Raw genomic sequence first — 18,591 nt, forward strand, 5'->3', positions numbered from 1 at the left:
ACTTCAAAAACATGTCTTCTCTAGCTCGAAGGGTCTTATAGGCCTTAATTCATTTAAATCACAAAGTATTGATAGTTCAGGACTCTTAGAAGAAAAGTATTACTGAAGTACAGAGCTTAGGTTCATTATTAATAAAATCGGTCCTTAACAGCAGTCTTTTTCAAACTTACTGGCTCCTTGAGACTGTCTAAGGTTAGTAGTAGATGGCCCTCATCTAATAAAAGCATCAAACAAACAGGGGTATGTATGTATCATAACCCCTTTACGAGAGCTTTGTAAGAACTATGATGTCCCACACTAACCTGAAGGAAACATCTTGGTAGAGGGGTAGCTTGCTGTATGTCACAGCTGACCTGAAAAGCTGCATGAGAAAGGAATCAGTGTAAAGTAAAGCAGATTTTAACTACCCCAGACAAGTTTTTATTATTCAGCCCTATGCCAATCAAAAAGCTGTGGTAACTGGGATTTCTGATATTTTTCTAAGTAAATATAATAAGAAAAAATAGAAGAGAAACTCCCTGTCACTGTTTTCACAAACAAGGGTGATTTATATCACTACCCTTTCATTCATTTTTTAACAAATTTACTGAAGTAGGTTTGAAGTTAAACTATAACCTCTCTGTTGATTTATGGTCAAAAGTATTTTTATTTTCCTTTGAACTGATTTTCTTTCTGTTGATTTGCTGCCCATCTACATTTTATTCGTATGATTTATACAGAGTATTTGTATGAATTATTTGTGTGACATACTTTGTGGAATAACGTGAGATGTAAATAAACATAATATCAATCATATTTATGGAGAAAATAAGACAAAACCAGCAGCTGCCAATTCACAAGAGCAAGCCCTGGTGAATGTTTGTGGTAGTATCAAAAACCTCACTGTGTTTAACCTTCCTAGGAAATTTCCTTCATATTATCTATGAATGTTTAGAGTTTCTTTTCTTGGTTCTCTTGATATGCCTTTCTTATAGCATCTTTTTCCTATTTCATAACCTGACTTACATCTGTGATGATATTAAGCAACTTTTCCTTTTACTTCCTGCCTTATCTCTGTTTCCTTCAAGTTTCTTTTTTTTTTTTCTTTCTTTTCTTTTTCTTGTTTTGGTTCCTTTCTTTCTTTCTTTCTTTCTTTCTTTCTTTCTTTCTTTCTTTTCTTCCTTCCTTCCTTCCTTCCTTCCTTCCTTTCTTTCTTTCTTCCTTTCTTTCCTTCCTTCCTTCCTTCCTCCCTCCCTCCCTCCTTTCTTTCTTCCTTCCTTTCCTCTTTCCCTCCCTCCCTCCCTCTCCTTCCTTCCTTCCTTCCTTCCTCCCTCCCTCCCCCCTCCCTCCCTCCCTCCCTCCCTCCCTCCTTCCTTCCTCTGTTTTGGTCTATATCATTCAGGTCATAACTCTTCTCAGTGTCTGCTGATCCTTTCCTGTCCATTTATATGGACACAACGTGTCACAACTCGGATCGAAGATGGCAGGCTTTACTTTAGAGTGGTCAGCTGGAGGGAGACTTCTGCTATTGGAATCCACAGGTCTTTTCTTCTAGACAGTGTTTTCCCAAGAAAGGAAGCCTCTGATCACCTGCCTGGAGGTTATAAAGCAAATTGTCAGCTTTCGTAGAACTGAGCTAGGTGAGTAAAGAGGATAAAGGAGACTCATAATTCAAGACATAGCTCTCACCATTTAGTGTGTAGATACACATTTAATTCTTCTGGTTTTAATATTTCATCCCACCCTCAACTTTTTCTGATATTCTAAAGCAGAATTTCTGAACCTCTGCATTATTGATGCTTAGGATTGAATAATTCTTTGTTGTTTGGACCATCCTGTAATTGTAGGATGTTAGCAGCATCTCTGACATCTACCCACTAGATGCCAATAACATCACCCCCACCCCGCAACTGGGGACAAAAAACATCTTCCCTTGGAGGCAAACTGAACCTGGAGAACCACTGTTCTTAGGGAAGCCCTCTTATTCAAACACTCCAGAGAATAAGTGACTTGTCTTTTTCTGCTATGTGTCTGTGTATGCATAATGAAAGACTAGGAGGGAGTGTTATATGTCATGCTATACAGATCTAAGGATCTAACTAGATGCAAGCATTCAACCAATCTTTACATCTTGATCCCCACTGAATCTTGAGATATCTGATACTTATAATTCCAGGAATTTTACTGGGTTCTGTGACAAGAAACCACTTGTTTCTTGGCTTCCATCATAAAGATTCTTACTCTTCTTTCATCTGCAAAGTCATAAAGAATTGTCCATCTGCTTTCAGCTTCAAAAATTTTCTTGATATGTCTTAACTATAGTTGTTTCCACTCCCATCTTCTTTGTGTTTGAGAGTTGCGAGGAATTTTTTTAACCCCTTTACTCTAATTCTTGTAAATTTGAAGGACAATTTATACATGTGTTCTCTGTCATATTTTTGCATGATTTTTCAATATTAAATGCAAACCTTAAAATAATATCTGTGTTTATGGTTATGTACACAGAATTTGGAAGGTACATTTTATTTTTTCTAGAGTATTATCATTAATCCAGGAACAGGAATCCCTTGTATGTGCATGAAAAGGGGTGCTTATGTCTTTTCAAAACTCACACGTTGAAACCTGTATCGCCTATGTGGTGGTATTTGGAGGGGGTGCCTTTCAGAGGTGATTAGGTCATGAGGACTGAGCCTTTCATAAATGGGATTAGTAACTTTATAAGAGAGATCCCTCACCCCTTCTGCTATGTGAGGACACAGTAAAAATAAGGGTCTATAAACCAGGAAGTGAGCCCACACCAGACACTGGATCTGCCAGCACCTTGATCTTGGACTTCACAGCCTCCAGAACTGTAAGACATAAATTTTTGTTGTTTATAAACCACCCAATCCATGGTATTCTGTTACAGCAGCTCTAGTGGACTAAGACAAACGGTACAGCTTATAAAGCTGGGTGTGGCAATAACTTACTTCTAAGTTTTCAGGATAGCTAGCACATTGCCAAGGCCATCATTAGTGCTTAGTTCATCTGATTGATTAATTGGTTCAGCTGATACTTACAATTGCTCCCTGAAGCTGACTAAATAAATATTAGAACACAGGGAAAGTGAGGCACAGAGAGGTTAAGTGACTTGTTTAAAATGACACAGTTAGGCCCGAAGCCCCACCCACCCTGGCTGCAAGGGTTGCCGGGACAACCCCCATCTTCTTTAGGTGCGTTGGGCAAGCCGCCAGGTGCTGGGGACAGGAGACGCTGCTGTCGCTGTTAGTGACCTGTGGCATGTCTCTGTGGGACCGGGAACTTAAAGATAGCCAGAATGGCAGAAAATGGTGATAATGAAAAAATGGCTGCTCTGGAGGCCAAAATCTGTCATCAAATCGAGTATTATTTTGGTGACTTCAATTTGCCACGTGACAAATTTTTAAAGGAACAGATCAAACTGGATGAAGGCTGGGTACCTTTGGAGATAATGATAAAATTTAATAGGTTAAACTGTCTAACAACAGACTTCAATGTAATAGTAGAAGCATTGTGCAAATCAAAGGCAGAACTCATGGAAATAAGTGAAGATAAAACTAAAATTAGAAGATCTCCAAGCAAACCCCTCCCTGAAGTGACTGATGAGTATAAAAATGATGTAAAAAACAGATCTGTTTATCTTAAAGGCTTCCCAATTGATGCAACCCTTGATGACATAAAAGAATGGTTGGAAGATAAAGGTCAGGTACTAAATATTCAGGTGAAAAGAACATTGCACAAAACATTTAAGGGATCAATATTTGCTGTATTTGATACCATTGAATCTGCTAAGAAGTTTGTCGAGGCCCCTGGCCAGAAGTACAAAGACACAGACCTGCTAATACTTTTCAAGGAAGATTACTTTGCAAAAAAAAAAATGAAGAAAGAAAGCAAAATAAAATAGATGCTTAATTACGAGCTAAACAAGAGCAAGAAGAAAAACAAAAGTTAGCAGAAAGTGCTGAAATAAAGTCTCTAGAAGAAAAGATTAGCTGCTTGCCGAAATTCTCGGGGGACTTAGATGATCAGACGTGTAGAGAAGATTTGCATATCCTTTTCTCAAATCATGGTGAAATAAAACGGATAGACTTTGTCAGAGGAGTCAGAGAGGGAATAATTCTGTTTAAAGAAAAAGCTAAGGAAGCACTGGATAAAGCAAAAGACGCAAATAATGGTAACCTACAATTAAGGAACAAAGAGGTCACCTGGAAAGTACTAGAAGGAGATGTGGAAAAAGAAGCATTGAAAAAAATAATAGAAGATCAACAAGAATCCCTAAACAAATGGAAATGAAAAGGTCGCAGATTTAAAGGAAAAGGAAAGGGAAATAAAGCTGCCCAGACTGGGTCTGCTAAAGGAAAAGTACAGTTTCAGGGCAAGAAAACTAAGTTTGCTAGTGATGATGAACATGATGAAAATGGTGCATCTAGACCAGTAAAAAGAGCAAGAGAAGAAACAGACAAAGAAGAACCTGCATCAAAACAACAGAAAATGGTGCTGGAGACCAGTAATTTAGTAAACATTTTTCATTCCTTTTAATTAGATTTTAAGCTGCTTTTGTCTTTGGAGGCTTTTAAAAAGAAAACCGAATTAGGTCCACTTCAATGTCCACCTGTAAGAAAGGAGAATTTTTTTGTTGTTTAACTTGTCTTTTTTTGTTGTTGTTATTGTTATCCAAATGAGTATTTTTTAATGTATAATTCTGTTTGTGTTCTTTCAGATTATTCAAATATCAAAAGAAACATTCTTCCACTAAATTGCCTTTGTAATATGAGGATGTATTAGTACAAAGTAATAAAATGTATACTGCATAAAAATAAAATTAGTTTATATAAAAAAAAATTAAAAAAATAAAATGGCACAGTTTGCAGCAGATCTAAGACTAGAAACCTAGTTCATTTCTTTTTCACCTATTCTAGTCTTTGTAGAATTAGCATTTCACAAAGAAAGGTCTCACAGCAAAGATGAAATAAGAAGACTGCCTGTTGGTTTTAGAAAGTCAAGGCACTCCTATGGCTTACTCAGTAGAAGTAACCCATGGTTTCTTGGGTGATGATGAGCCCTTAACTGTGTGCAGGCCCTGTAAAGAGATGATAATAATAATAGATAACACCCATGGGCATTTTCCTGAGTGTCTGGCTCTATTGTAGGTTTTTGTATACTTTACCTCACTGTGTCCTCACAACAACTTCTCAAGGCAGGGCTCCGAGTTGGAAGACAAAAGCTGAAACTAGAATCCCTACTGAGAAATGCATTCTTCTAAAAGTATTAGACTTACCCTTTCAAAAAAGAGAAATTATAATTGTTTATGAATAGGAGAATCTCAAAGTCCTATGCTCTCCCCATTGGATGGTAAGCATGGTGCTACCAATATGAACTCATAGTATAGGAATCAAGTCTGTGCATTTTGCTTGTTGGTTTAAAATTCAGTTAGGTGACCCTGAATTTCTAGCTCAAGTCAAAATCCATAATTTTACTTGCCAATTTGGCCACCTGGATGAACCCATAGTTTCCTCATACAGAAATTTTGCAGATTGATTTTTTTTTTTTTTACCTTTTGAACATAGCAAACCTCTTCAAAACATAGTAGCTTAAAACAACAATCATATATTTTTAGCTCAGTATCCTGCTGGTGGGTAATTTAGCTTGGGCTAAACTGGGCAGTTCTGATCTTGCTGGGATCAGCTGATTTCACTCATGTGGCTGAAGTTATCTGGCAGTTATTGGGGGGCTGACTGGCCTAGAAGGGACTTTGCTGGTGTGGTAGACTGAATAATGCCCCCTGCCCACTACCAAGATGCTCACTTCCTGGTCCCTGGAACCTGTGAATATATTATTTTATATAGCAAAAGGGATTTTGCAGGTGTGATTAAATTAAAGATCTAGAGATGGGGGAGTATAGTGGATTATCCAGGTGGGGCCAGTGATATCATCACAAGTGTTCTTATAAGAGGGAGGTAGAGGGAGATACTTCTACAGAAGAGAAGAAGGTGACGTGATGACAGAAGCATAGATTGCAATGATGAACTTTGGAAATGGAGGAAGAGCCCATAAGACAGGGGATATAGTCAGACACTAGAAGCTGAAAAAGCCTCTCCTCAGAGCCTCAAGAAGGAACCAGAACTCCTGACACCTTGATTTTAACTTAGCAAATCTGATTTTGGACTTCTAACCTTCAGAATTATAAGAGAATATTTTTTTGTTGTTTTAAGCCATTAAATTTGTGGTAAATTTGTTATAGCAGCAAAAGGAAACTAATACAGCTGAGATAGCTTGAATGACTGGGGCCCCTCTCCAAATACATGTTCTTCCTTCCTGCCTTCCCTCCTCAATGTACATCCTGCCCTCGAGCCATACTGAACTGCCAGCAGATCCTATAGCATTGCTATAAAATCTAGAAACATAGATAAGTTTATTTTTTTTATTATTTGTATTTACTTCTGAACACCCAGGCTTACTTTTTTATGGGCTACGTTAAATGTGAAGATTTATTCAGTGAAAATCAGAGGTGTAATTCATCTAAAGCAATGAATCATAGATGCATATGCAAAGATTGATGGAAATACTTCATTAATGCAGTGTATTCATGGTAATTTTGTGCATCCCATTTACCTGCACTCTTAGTAAGGAGTGCCACATAGAACGTACCATGTGATGTTTTTGAATATGCCATGTATTTTAATGTAATATCAATAATTCACTTGTAAACATTTATATGTACATTTGTCAATGTTTCCAGACATCATGGACACCATGTATAATGCCCGTGATGTTCCATGCTTCCCTGTGTGAGATGCCCTATCCCCCCTTGATGGCTTTACTATATCCTAATTTTCCTTCAGTACTTGGATCAATTAATTTCTTTATGAAACACTTCCCTATCACTCAATCCTAGTGGCTGCATTGCCATCAAACCTCCTCCTTATTCCCTTGATCTTTTGAATTTAATAAAGTGTAAAATGAAATGTATTCTATAAAGGATTAATACAGGATACATACCTTAAGCAAAAGTTGACTTCAACATGACAGGTGCTATTATCTCAGGGAAGGTAGAAACAAGTCTAATTGGGGATAAATAAACAGAAAAGCTAGTTCTCTGAGAGTTAAACTGTCCACAAAAGGTAGGTAAGCTCCTCTCAGATAATAGAGAATTACAGAAGTTAAATTATGTGCTTGAGAGAAGCAGTCAATGAAGTCTGTCAGCTGGTTAAAAATAAACCTAGAGATGTCGTCACTATAAATTTATTTTTTATCTAGGGTCTTTCCTTTCCCATTTAAAATCATTCTCAAATCTTACATTTTCTATGAAGTCTTCATCTACTAATATGCATCTCTGTTCAATGTTCACAATTATCTGTACTTTACCCATTTTTTTCTTTTTTCATAAGCATTGGGGGCAGAGTCCTACTTTATCTCTATGATATAAAGTGCAGGGTGCATTCACAAAGCTTCATATATAATCATAATAACAATAATCTGTATTACAAATGACAGATATAGAATTGCTATTCCATACCTCAAAATCTCAAATCAGGATAAATAAATCTCTATGCATTTCATTGAAACATTTCTCTCAAATCTGGTTTGTGGAACATAGATAACAATCTGCCTATTCCTGCAATGTTTTTTTTCATTGAAAATGTGTCTAGCGATTTCTAATACACGCTCACACAAACTTAGTTTGCATTTAGTAAGTAAAGTCAGATGTTTTATAAAAACAGTGAATTGGTTTTATGTTTCATCCGCTTGATGGAATATTACATAGCCATTAAAATGATGAATGTGCAGACTATCCAGGTACATGAAAAACAATATACTGTGAGAAAAGTAATACACAGTGTGATGATACGATCCTATCCATTGTGTGCATTGTTTGTTATATGTAAAGCTTGGAATTGGCCACAGAGCAGTATAAATAGCTGTTTTCCTAGGAAGCTACTGTACTGTTTTTCATATTTGAAGTTTTTTAAAGCAAGAGTATTTAGGTTGGGATTAACATATACACACTACTATATATAAAATAGTTAACCAACAAGGACCTACTGGATAGCACAGGGAATTATACTCAATATTTTGTAATAACCTATATGGGACAAGAATCTGAAAGAGAATATGTATAACTCAATCACTGTGCTGTACACCTGAAACTAATACAACATTGTAAATCAACTATACTTCATTAAAAATACAGTATTTATTGAAATAAACTTTTACCATACCAGGCATATAGATTCTTATAATTTATGTTATGTCCATACAGATAAAAAGGGAAGTTTAAAGGCAGTTTCTTATCTGTAAAATGAGGACATTGGTTAAAATCATCTCTGGGCTTCCTTTGATCATTCAAAATCAGTCATTCATGACGATATTACTAGGAAGGAGGTTTTCCTCTTTATTCTCATGACTGCAAGAGGAAATTACAAACACTGTCTTTTAGAGTCAGACGGCTTGTTTGAAATCATCCCTCCACCTCCAAATAGCCATTGAATATTTGACCTGGGACAAGTTGCTTACGCTTCCTAAATCTTGGTTTCTTCACCCATAAAATGGAGGTAGGAAAACTTTCCCTTATAATATTCTAGAGAGGACTAAATGAGAAAAAGCATATAAAGCAAGTGCTTTGCTCAGAACCTGGTACGTATTATGCTTTCAGTAAAAGTAGTTATCCACACATATCTTGGGGCCGTACCTGATTTACCGATAATTTCTTTTTTCAAAGAAAAGCCCAATGAAAGAATATGCCTAAGAATAGTACTCTGCAACATTTAGGCCATTCTCGATGAAATCTCAATCAACAGGGAGTTTCTTTTCTTTAAACGAAATGATTTCATATATTCAAACTTAATTCATAATGAAAGCAGGTTTTTGCATGATGCCTGTAGTAGGTGACCTTTCTGCCGATGGGGCTTTGTGATAGAGTTGCAGGTATCCTGAGAACACATTGAACATTTTGTGAATTGATTCCTTTTGGTGAAAGGCAGTGGAATTTGGGACTAAAGTCTTTAGACTAGATGAAATGTCAATCACGGTGCATTCAACATTTAAATATTCGAATAGATCACTTGTGAGCTTTGTCATTCTCTTCTCCATCCTTCTTCTATAAAGCACATCTAAAATGCTGGGTCTGTATTTTGAGTGTATCTTGTGTTTCCATCCTGACTGTAAGGTTTAGTATAAAGGTGCAGTGAAGAAAAACAAACAGGTAATCAAAAGAATGATTAAAATATGGTCAGATTTCTACATAATTTATATGTCTTACACATCTATCTTAGCCTCATTGTCAATAGGTATAGAAAACCCTCCAACTTACTAAGAGGGTGCAATTAAAGGCTTTTTGAAACCATGTAAGGGAAAGACTTTTTCTTATCTTTATTATAAAGGTATACAGCTCTCTGTCTTGTAGGGAAATATTTAACCTATCCTTACCTCTGTGAGGCCCACTCAGAGAACAGGTAAGAATTTTGAAACAAACCTCTGGCTCTCCAGAATTGGCAATCTCTGATATGTGAGGATCGATTTTAAAGACTATGACACTTGCGTGGGGTTAAATAATCTTGGCTTGTTAAATAATGAGGACTTAGGGAGAACATAGATGGGTTCAAACTAGCCAATGTTAGAACTAGCTTCTTGAAGCTTCTAACAGGTGAATTTAAGACAAAGGAAAAGCTATTGTGTAGCTTTTGTAATCTGCCGCCTCTCTTCAGGCTAGGTTACTGCTCTCTTTTCAGCTCCCATAATTCACTGTATTATAACAATCTGTCTTCAGATCATAGCATGGATTCTTTGAGATTAAGGACCAAGGATTGATTATTCATCTTTGTTCACCTAGCATCTGTTCCTAGGACACTAAACATAACCATGTGACTACCTCAAAAGGTAGAGAGGTCAACATTTTAATTAGGTTCAGGATATGATTTATCTGTAGTGACTTAAGGAGAGAACATAGGCTTCAGTGGTTGGTAGCTATTAGAACTACCACCATGGTTTGCAAGAAACCATCTTTTGTGCTTCTGTCAGGAGCAGAACTGTGCTGAATGGAGTATTTTTGTAACCCTGGACTCTTTTCTGAGCTATGGCTTTAAATAATTCTTTAGGTTGATGTCCAGCAGCTTGGAATATCCGTGTAATGCACAGCATTTATCTGGCTTGCACAATAATTAGCAATCATTTAATTATTTTGGACCTCAATTCCATCACCTAGAAAGTGAGGCCCTGGGACTAGATTGACTTCAAGATAAGACTCCACTCTCTGTATGTTTTTACCTGATGATCAATGGTTAGATTTTTAGGGCCACATGCTGTTTTTATAACAATAGGTTCTCCTCTCCACCACATCATAACACCTTGATTTTAGTATCCCACTCAAAACAAAAGTAGAGAGTAAAGAAAAAAGCTGTTTTCTAACTCAGTACTAAAATAACAGGGGCAAGACTGAAAATAAGTAGCTAAGAAAATTGCTTTTTGTGTCGTATATTTTTTTTTTCAAGTTTGCCTATTATAACTCCTTTTTATTTTCAAGAAAATGCCATCAACTTGGAAGCCTTTCTATTTCCTGCTGGCTGCCTTTTTCTTCTTCCTTCCATCTCCTGCCAGAGACTGTGTACTGAAAGCAATTGTAATGGATGTAACTAATGAAGGGCTGCGTACGTGCACCATTATTTTACGACCAGGAGCTCTTCTAGATCTCTTCTAGACTTTTCTCCTGATTGCTGCAGAGTTTTTGTTTTTGTTTTTGTTTTTTTGTGGTACGTGGGCCTCTCACTGCTGTGGCCTCTCCCGTTGCGGAGCACAGGCTCCGGACACGCAGGCCCAGCGGCCATGGCTCATGGGCCCAGCAGCTCTGCGGCATGTGGGATCCTCCCGGACCGGGGCACGAACCCGTGTCCCCTGCATCAGCAGGAGGACTCCCAACCACTGCGCCACCAGGGAAGCCCTGCTACAGAGTTTAATCACTCTGTATTGTACTAGTTTTCCCATGTGTGAAATGGACGGGGATCTAGCATGCATGTCTCTGGATACTGCAGTTATGTATACCTTAAGTGATCGATACTTGTCTATCATATTAGTATCCCTTGGCAAAAACACAGCAAGGCACAGTAATCGTTGCATTGCCTACATGTGTCCCTGTGGCTGGTTTGCCTTTTACACCTGGGGAAGTAGACTGAATTCTGTGCTGCTTTGCTGTGGACAGATGAACTTCATCTTTCTTACTTTACTTGAACTTGACTGCCCTCTTGGGAACTGTTTCGTTCTCTGTGAAAATTCCCAAACCTCATAACTCATCACTGGTAACAAAATAAGCAAGGAAACAACAACAACAAAAATGTTTAATTACAAAAATGAAACCAATATCTTACCAAAGTGAGCAGATTATATTACTTGCCATTGTTACATATCAAAACAAAATGTATAGACTGTACACATTTACTACTGTGACATTAGCACTGTCTACTCACCTTATTTGAGATGTGGGGAGCAACTCACTGAATATTAGCAACACAGCTTTCCAACAGGTGGACCTTAGGAGGAATTTAGTTTTCCCAGTCATCTAATCCAGTCCGATTCTGTGACCACTTATTGTGCATGGTGTTCCATAGGTATCTTGAAGCATATAAAAATGAATGACATGGATTTCCCATTTTAAACTTTTATTAAATACAACTTGATGTATGACACACCAAAAAACAGTCTCATTTAGAAGATTGGGATCTTTAGGGAACATTGGAGAAAAGGAAGCCATAACTCTGCCTATCTTTATACAAATGGAAAATCTTGGTAGAAAAGTTTGTTAAACATGAGAACTAAGGTACAGAGAATAATGTAAGGGCATGGATTTTTGAATCAGATATACCAAGGTCTGAATTCTGCCACTTATTTCCCCAGGTATTTAGATAAGTTATTTAATTTAATAACTTATCTTCAGATAAGTTATTTAATTTCCTGAAACTTCACTTTCTCATCTGTGTATAAAATTCCATTTAGTGGTTCAAAATTGGTTGAATATTAACAAGTTAATGTATGACTCAACTTAATAAAAAGGATGTTTATAGGATGGTGGGAAAGACATGATCGAATGCCCAGTATTGAGTATTTGCTACTGCTGGGACTGCTGTTGCTTCTGTTACCACCACTACCATTAGTACTACTACTACCACCACCACCACCACCACTACGACTATCACCACCACCACTACTACTACTAGTATACTACTATACTATACTATTACTATACTACTAGTAGTAGTACTACTACCACCACTAGCACTACTACTACTACCGCCACCACTACTACAATACTGCAATAGTAGTAATACTGCTACTATCACAGCAGTTTCTACTTGCTGTTATCTTCATGACTATCACATTACCAATCACTCTTCTTGTCATTATCATCATCATCATCATTTTCATTAAGAAAGATGAAGTAATGAGCTCCCCAGATGTGAGAAAAAATATGTTTCTTAAATTCCTCTGAACACTTGGCAAGCTCCCATTCCTATTCTTGGCAGCCTCTACTTTACAGAGCAGTAGCAGTGTAGGTCAGGAAAGAAGTTCAGGGCAGAAACTACCTGTGTTAGACTTCTAGTGATCCCAAACTAATTTTGTTTTAAAATTAGTACCAACAATGAAAATCAAAGACAAACAAGGGATGGAAACTGAAAGATAATTAAAGGTAATTCAAGGAACATAGAAATATAGGTCAAGTGGAAATAAAGGGAAGAGAGATCCACCCAACAAATAGAATGTGAGTGCTTAGGAAGAAAAAAAAATGGTGAATCAAGGTAAACCTTCACTTAAAAAGACAGAGAAAAATGAAAGAGAATTTTTTTTTATGAAACAGGCTGAAATAATGGATGACATAGATTCTATCTGCAGTTCTCCTTGGAACATATTACCTGTGTTGAATTCATGCTAAAAATTCTGTCCTGAGAGGCAGCCAGTATAGTGACAATAATCCCAAACTAGGTCCCATGCCTGAATTTATCACTAAATATCTGAGTGACCACGACCAAGTTCTGAGATCCTGCCGTGGGTAGGTACTATGATGATATTCAAAATGCAACATTCCTCAGCTACTTTCCAACTTAAACATGTGAATATTTTTATTAATCAGAAAATAGAAAGGAGTGCCTTGGATGCTGCTTAATTTAAATTTAGAAACAGTCTCTTTCAAGTGAATGTTCAAGATTCCAAGGCAATAATTTAGGAAAGGATATGCCCATTGGAAGAAGAGATGAGAACACATTTTAAAGGTCAAGAATGTATAACATTGTTGTATTGATTCTAGCTGCCCTCTGAGGCCCCATATGGGCCATAGTTGACTATATTAAATACAAACAGTTTCTCAAGCACTGGAGAATTTTGATTGCAAAACGATGACCTGGTATTGTTCTGGGCTGTAAAGTAGTTTCAGATCAATTGGAGGTCCCAGTGTTTAATCGTTGGGGGTGGAGGGTGGAGTGTGGAGGTGATGTGTGATGTGTGAGAGTGTATCTGTATCTGTGTGATAGGGTGAAGTATGAGGACTATTATTTTTTAGACTTAATGCCTGGTCTTTCCACTGTTTTCCTTCCCTGCTCTTCTTCTAAGATATCTGGGAAGATATGCTAGTGAATCATTTTTATGTTGGGGATGGGGATGGGTAGAGAAGTATCCTGGAAGCCAATTGGTTACAAAAAATTTTAACATCTCTAAAAGCACAATCAAGGAACTAATCATTGTTATCTTAAATCTTAGTTAAGTATGTTAAACAGTGTGTACTACCAAATTCCTGTACAAAAGACTAGCTGTACCTCTAAAGAAGTAACTTGCCCAGCACACAGCTCTTTCTAAACTTACTTCAAGAAAAGGTGCATCATTCTCTCTCTACATTTAGCTTAACCTTCATTTTTTCCTCTTTATTTCAATTTATTTGTCTTCAGAAATGACTCATACATATAGTTTAAAAATTCAAATAATACTTTAAGCTTAATGATAAAAATAGCACCCTATCTTTCCCCCTAAATCCTTCCACTTACATTCCCCAGAGGCAACGACTTTCAACACTTTAGCTGTGTGATTGTCTCTGTATCTCTAAATGACATGCTTACACTATTTATTTTTTCAATTTATTATATAATTTATTGACCCCCTAACTATTGACAGTGATTCGTTACACACAGTTCCCTTCTTTTTATATAGGTATAACATAATATGGGATTAGATCAGTAGTCAGTGCATTCATGCACTGTGTTTGTGTAGTGTGGACTGTGTAGCCAATCACTGTCAAGCCATGTAGTCTACTTGAATTTCATTTCCTATCTTGGCCTAACAGAAAGGTCCTTTCTGGGGTTCTGTGGTGCAAATTAGCTTGCTGCTTCTCTTTTTCCATTAATATCATCAGTTTCAACTTTCTCCTACCTGCTGAGTAACTTACCACTCTTTTTCTCCGCTTTCTAACTTAAAAATAACATTACTCTCACTAATAGTATAATTGTTAATATTTATTTTTGTTATGGTCAAATTTGTTCATGTATTAATATTATTAATATGACATATTTGTTAATAATATTCATTCACCTATATAACTGATAATTATTAGATATATTGCATATTAATATCATTAATGATTAATAACTATTATTTGCTGTGGTTTCCTATACTGTACTCTTTGTCCTTTTGTTAAAAATTATTTTTTTGTCCCATTACTCTTGTTGTCATGTGGTTTTAGAGAGAACAGAGATAGCTGCATGGATTTCATATTCTGTGTTTGAACAGAAAATGCCAAGTCTCTCTGTGTCAGTTTCTCAAGCCTACATTGTTATTCTCTTATTCATGTGCTGTGCTTCAGTTTCTGTTTACTCCATAAAGGAAGGCAGTGAGTGAGTGCTTGGTGCACATTTGCATTAGTAGGTTAACTATATACTATTAGTTGGTAAGCTAATATAATAATTATTATAGCTAATGAAAATGAAATCATGCAAAAAGTAGTTTTTTCTCAAATTAAGATAAGTATAATATACATCATGATTTGAAAGTTAGGGAAAAAGAAATTGTTTCTATTTATTTGGTATTAACTACGTGGTATATAACTATACTCAACACTTTATATAATAATTTTATTTAATTCTCATAATAACTTTGCAATATAGTTTTTTTTTAATAGATGAGAAAACTGAGATTTAAAGAGGTAACTTTCCTAACCAGCAAAATTAGTAAAAATCCAAACCTAGTACTCTTTCTACTATACTATGTTTTAATAGGATGGTAGTGGTCAAGCAAAGGCAAGGTTTTATTATATGTTGCTGAAAAAAGTGTACATTGATATAAGCTGCATGGAAGAAATTTGGCAATATTTATTAATATTAAAAATTGTATAATTGTTGACAGAAATTAAATTTTTGAACATTTATCCTACAAATCAGGGGCACACATATGAAATGATATAATATCATTTATATTGACAACCATATAATGACATATTATTGCAGCTGAAAGAAAAAGAGATGCTCTTTATGTACTAAAATGACAAGATCTCCTGTTAACCAAATAAATAAATAAATAAATAAAAGGCAGGATGCATAGAACAATGGGAACAGTTGAGAACAGAATGCTATTTTTACATTTAACACGGGGATATGAACACACTGAAATTCAGTTGTATTTCTCTAGATGAACTCTGGCGGGATACTTAAGAAACTAGCAAGAGTGGATACCCACAGGAAGTGGGGGCTGAGAAGAGGTTGGATGGGTGACAGGTATAGAAAAGTTACTTTACAGAATACAGCTTTTTATATGTAAAAAAAATTAACCACATGAATGTTTCATGTTCAGAATATATTAAAGATACTTCCAGTTCTTGATAATTTATGGTAACGTATTCACATGTAAACAATAACGTATGGTACCACACAAAGAAATACCAAGAGTACATGTACATGCCTGAAGATGTAGGTGTCATGTATTTTATAAAATTATTTCTGAATATCATTGATATTGAAGTATTTTAGGAAAACTTTGGGAAATCCCAATAAGAGAAGGAACCAGAAGAATAACCTGAATTGGGAAATGGGTGATAGGAATAGTACTTCTACAATAAGTCTGCCTAAATCAGTGTTGCTCTCATGGCATGTGTAGATATACCTTGGTGAGCTTCAGTACTCTAGCAGAGAAAGGAGTTCTCTAAACCAGCCCCTACATGGCTAACATGGGACCGGTTTAAAGTGTTCTGTGTCCCATCAGCTAAGATTTAAAGCCACCAGGATTGAATATCTGACCATGTGTGTGTCCAAAGTTTGGGGCTTCTTAGACAGATGAGGTACAACAGCAGACACATCAAACTGGGAAGTGGTTTGTCCACCATCCTGACATGTCTTATCTGTGCTTTGATCAGCTGTACATTGGCATCTATTGCCTTCACTCCGATGAATTTTTTCTGGAGTATCAGACCTACTTTCTCACAATCCACAAATGGGGTTTTTTATAAAATCCAGAACTCAAGATTGCAGAAAATCTATAAATATTCAAATAGGTTTTTCACATACTAACTATCCTACAATGGGACATATAACACCAGAGGTAGTGTGCTATTATTCTGACTATGACTTTTGATAAATGTAATATTGATCCTAGGCTGTGCTTCATAGTAAGCTTCTGAAATCTTTTGATTCTATATTAGAGTCTTGACCCTATAAAAAAATTTCCTGCCTGTGAGACATTCATTTTTAGGTCATCCTGCTCAAGACGGTTTATGACTGAAAATGCAATGATATAAATCTTTTGGTGTTCTTATTCTTACGCAAGCTACCTTCCCTTCCATGTAATTAAAGAGAAATATAGTAGAGCAGAACCACGTGTACAATTTTTCTTAGGTTGTCTAGACTTCAGTGTCTAACTTCTTATAAAGTGGAATTTCATGTTTCATTTATTCCTCATAGCAACAAATATATCTATTAAAATGTATTACAGTTAGGGAGGCATAATATTTAAAGAATATGCAGTAAACCCTTCAGAAATCTCTCTACTACTTCCGTCCTAAGGATGTGATGGTATCTTACTGGCACAAATAGTTTAAGTGCCTAGATATCTGTCCAGACCTCCATTCTTTCGTCTCATCAGAATGACCATAATGGGTTGAATTCCCTCAACCATGAATGTACTTTATGGATGAGTTGATTTCAACTTTACAAGAATTCAGCTGCTTACTTTAGAACACAGCTACTACCAAGCAAGAGATCCTATTATATACAAAGAATGTGGCATCTTGGGAATTCCCTGGTGGTCCAGTGGTTACGACGCCACGCTTCCACTACGGGGGGCTCAGGTTTGATCCCTGGTCGGGGAGCTAAAATACCACGTGCTGTGTGGCACAGCCAAGAAATTAAAAACAAACACACACACAAAAAAAACAGGAATGTGGCATCTTGACAGATTCAAGCATGTTTATCAGAGACCATAAGACAGGATGACCTACCCATCATTAAAGGGCATCTATGTCCCATCATGGCCATTTGTTGCTAGCACCATAATTCAACAACTTTGTGTCATCTGGTGTTTTAAGGCTTGTATAAGCACTTAAAAGAAACACCGAAATTCTATTCAGGATTTTGTAGACATATGTGTTCTTAGTCTTATTGAAAATATTACACAAAGGCATTGACTCAGAAAGTAAACTACATATTAAAATAATCAAACTTTCTATCATAAGTATTATACAGCATCTTCCTTATGACTGAGAGATGAAACTCCTTAATGTACAAACTTTGATACAACTGCAGTTAACATCACAGTCTGTGCCTATGGGATTCCACACTAAAGATCAAAGAAAGGGAAGCTAAATAGTACACACACATATTTTTATACTTAATTTTAAGACATACAAATCATTAGATAGTTTAGTTGTTTTATTTTAGTGTACCTAGATTTTTGCCAAGTCATCTATAATTATGAGTCCTAGTTCACTGGTTTTCACAAAAATTTACTTGTTCAAGGGCAGATGTTGCTTGGTTTTACCTACTTATTTGAAAGTGCAGCTTGCAATACAATCCGATCTTCCCCTGCAAAAAAATGTCCACTGTTAAAGGATGATTATTGCTTAGTCAGCTTTTCAGACTCTCCTGGAAACAGTTATTATGGGAAGAGGAGTGGGTGGAAGATGAATAGACTCAAAGGAACACTTTAAAGAAAAGGTTGAAGCAATTTTTCGTTGTAAAGCGGGCTAATAATTACAAAGAAATTCGTTCTAGAAGAGATCAATAACTAGAAAATTACCCTTTGAACTCATTGTCATAGGAAATCTATTTAATAATATTTTCTCTCCAAAAGACTAATATTTAAATTGACTCATACTGATATTGGCTAGGGCAACTTTTTTGTTTAACCAAACCACCTTTTTACTTTTATTTATTTCTTTATTTTTTTCTTTATTTACTTTTTTTTTTAACCAAACCACCTTTTTACTTTTATTTCTTTCTTTATTTACTTTTTTTTTAACCAAACCACCTTTTTACTTTTATTTATTTCTTTATTTTTAACACTTTTATTGGAGTATAATTGCTTTACAATGGTGTGTTAGTTTCTGCTTTATAATAAAGTGAATCAGTTATACATATACAT

The 18,591-nt window shown here is 36.1% G+C and overlaps 1 pseudogene; it reads left to right on the forward strand.

Moving 5' to 3' along the window:
• Nucleotides 1-3,295: 3,295 nt before the first annotated feature.
• LOC136122788 (lupus La protein pseudogene) lies at nt 3,296-4,508 on the forward strand (annotated as a pseudogene).
• Nucleotides 4,509-18,591: the final 14,083 nt, after the last annotated feature.

Source organism: Phocoena phocoena, chromosome 4, assembly GCF_963924675.1.
Source record: "Phocoena phocoena chromosome 4, mPhoPho1.1, whole genome shotgun sequence".
Lineage (NCBI taxonomy): Eukaryota > Metazoa > Chordata > Mammalia > Artiodactyla > Phocoenidae > Phocoena > Phocoena phocoena.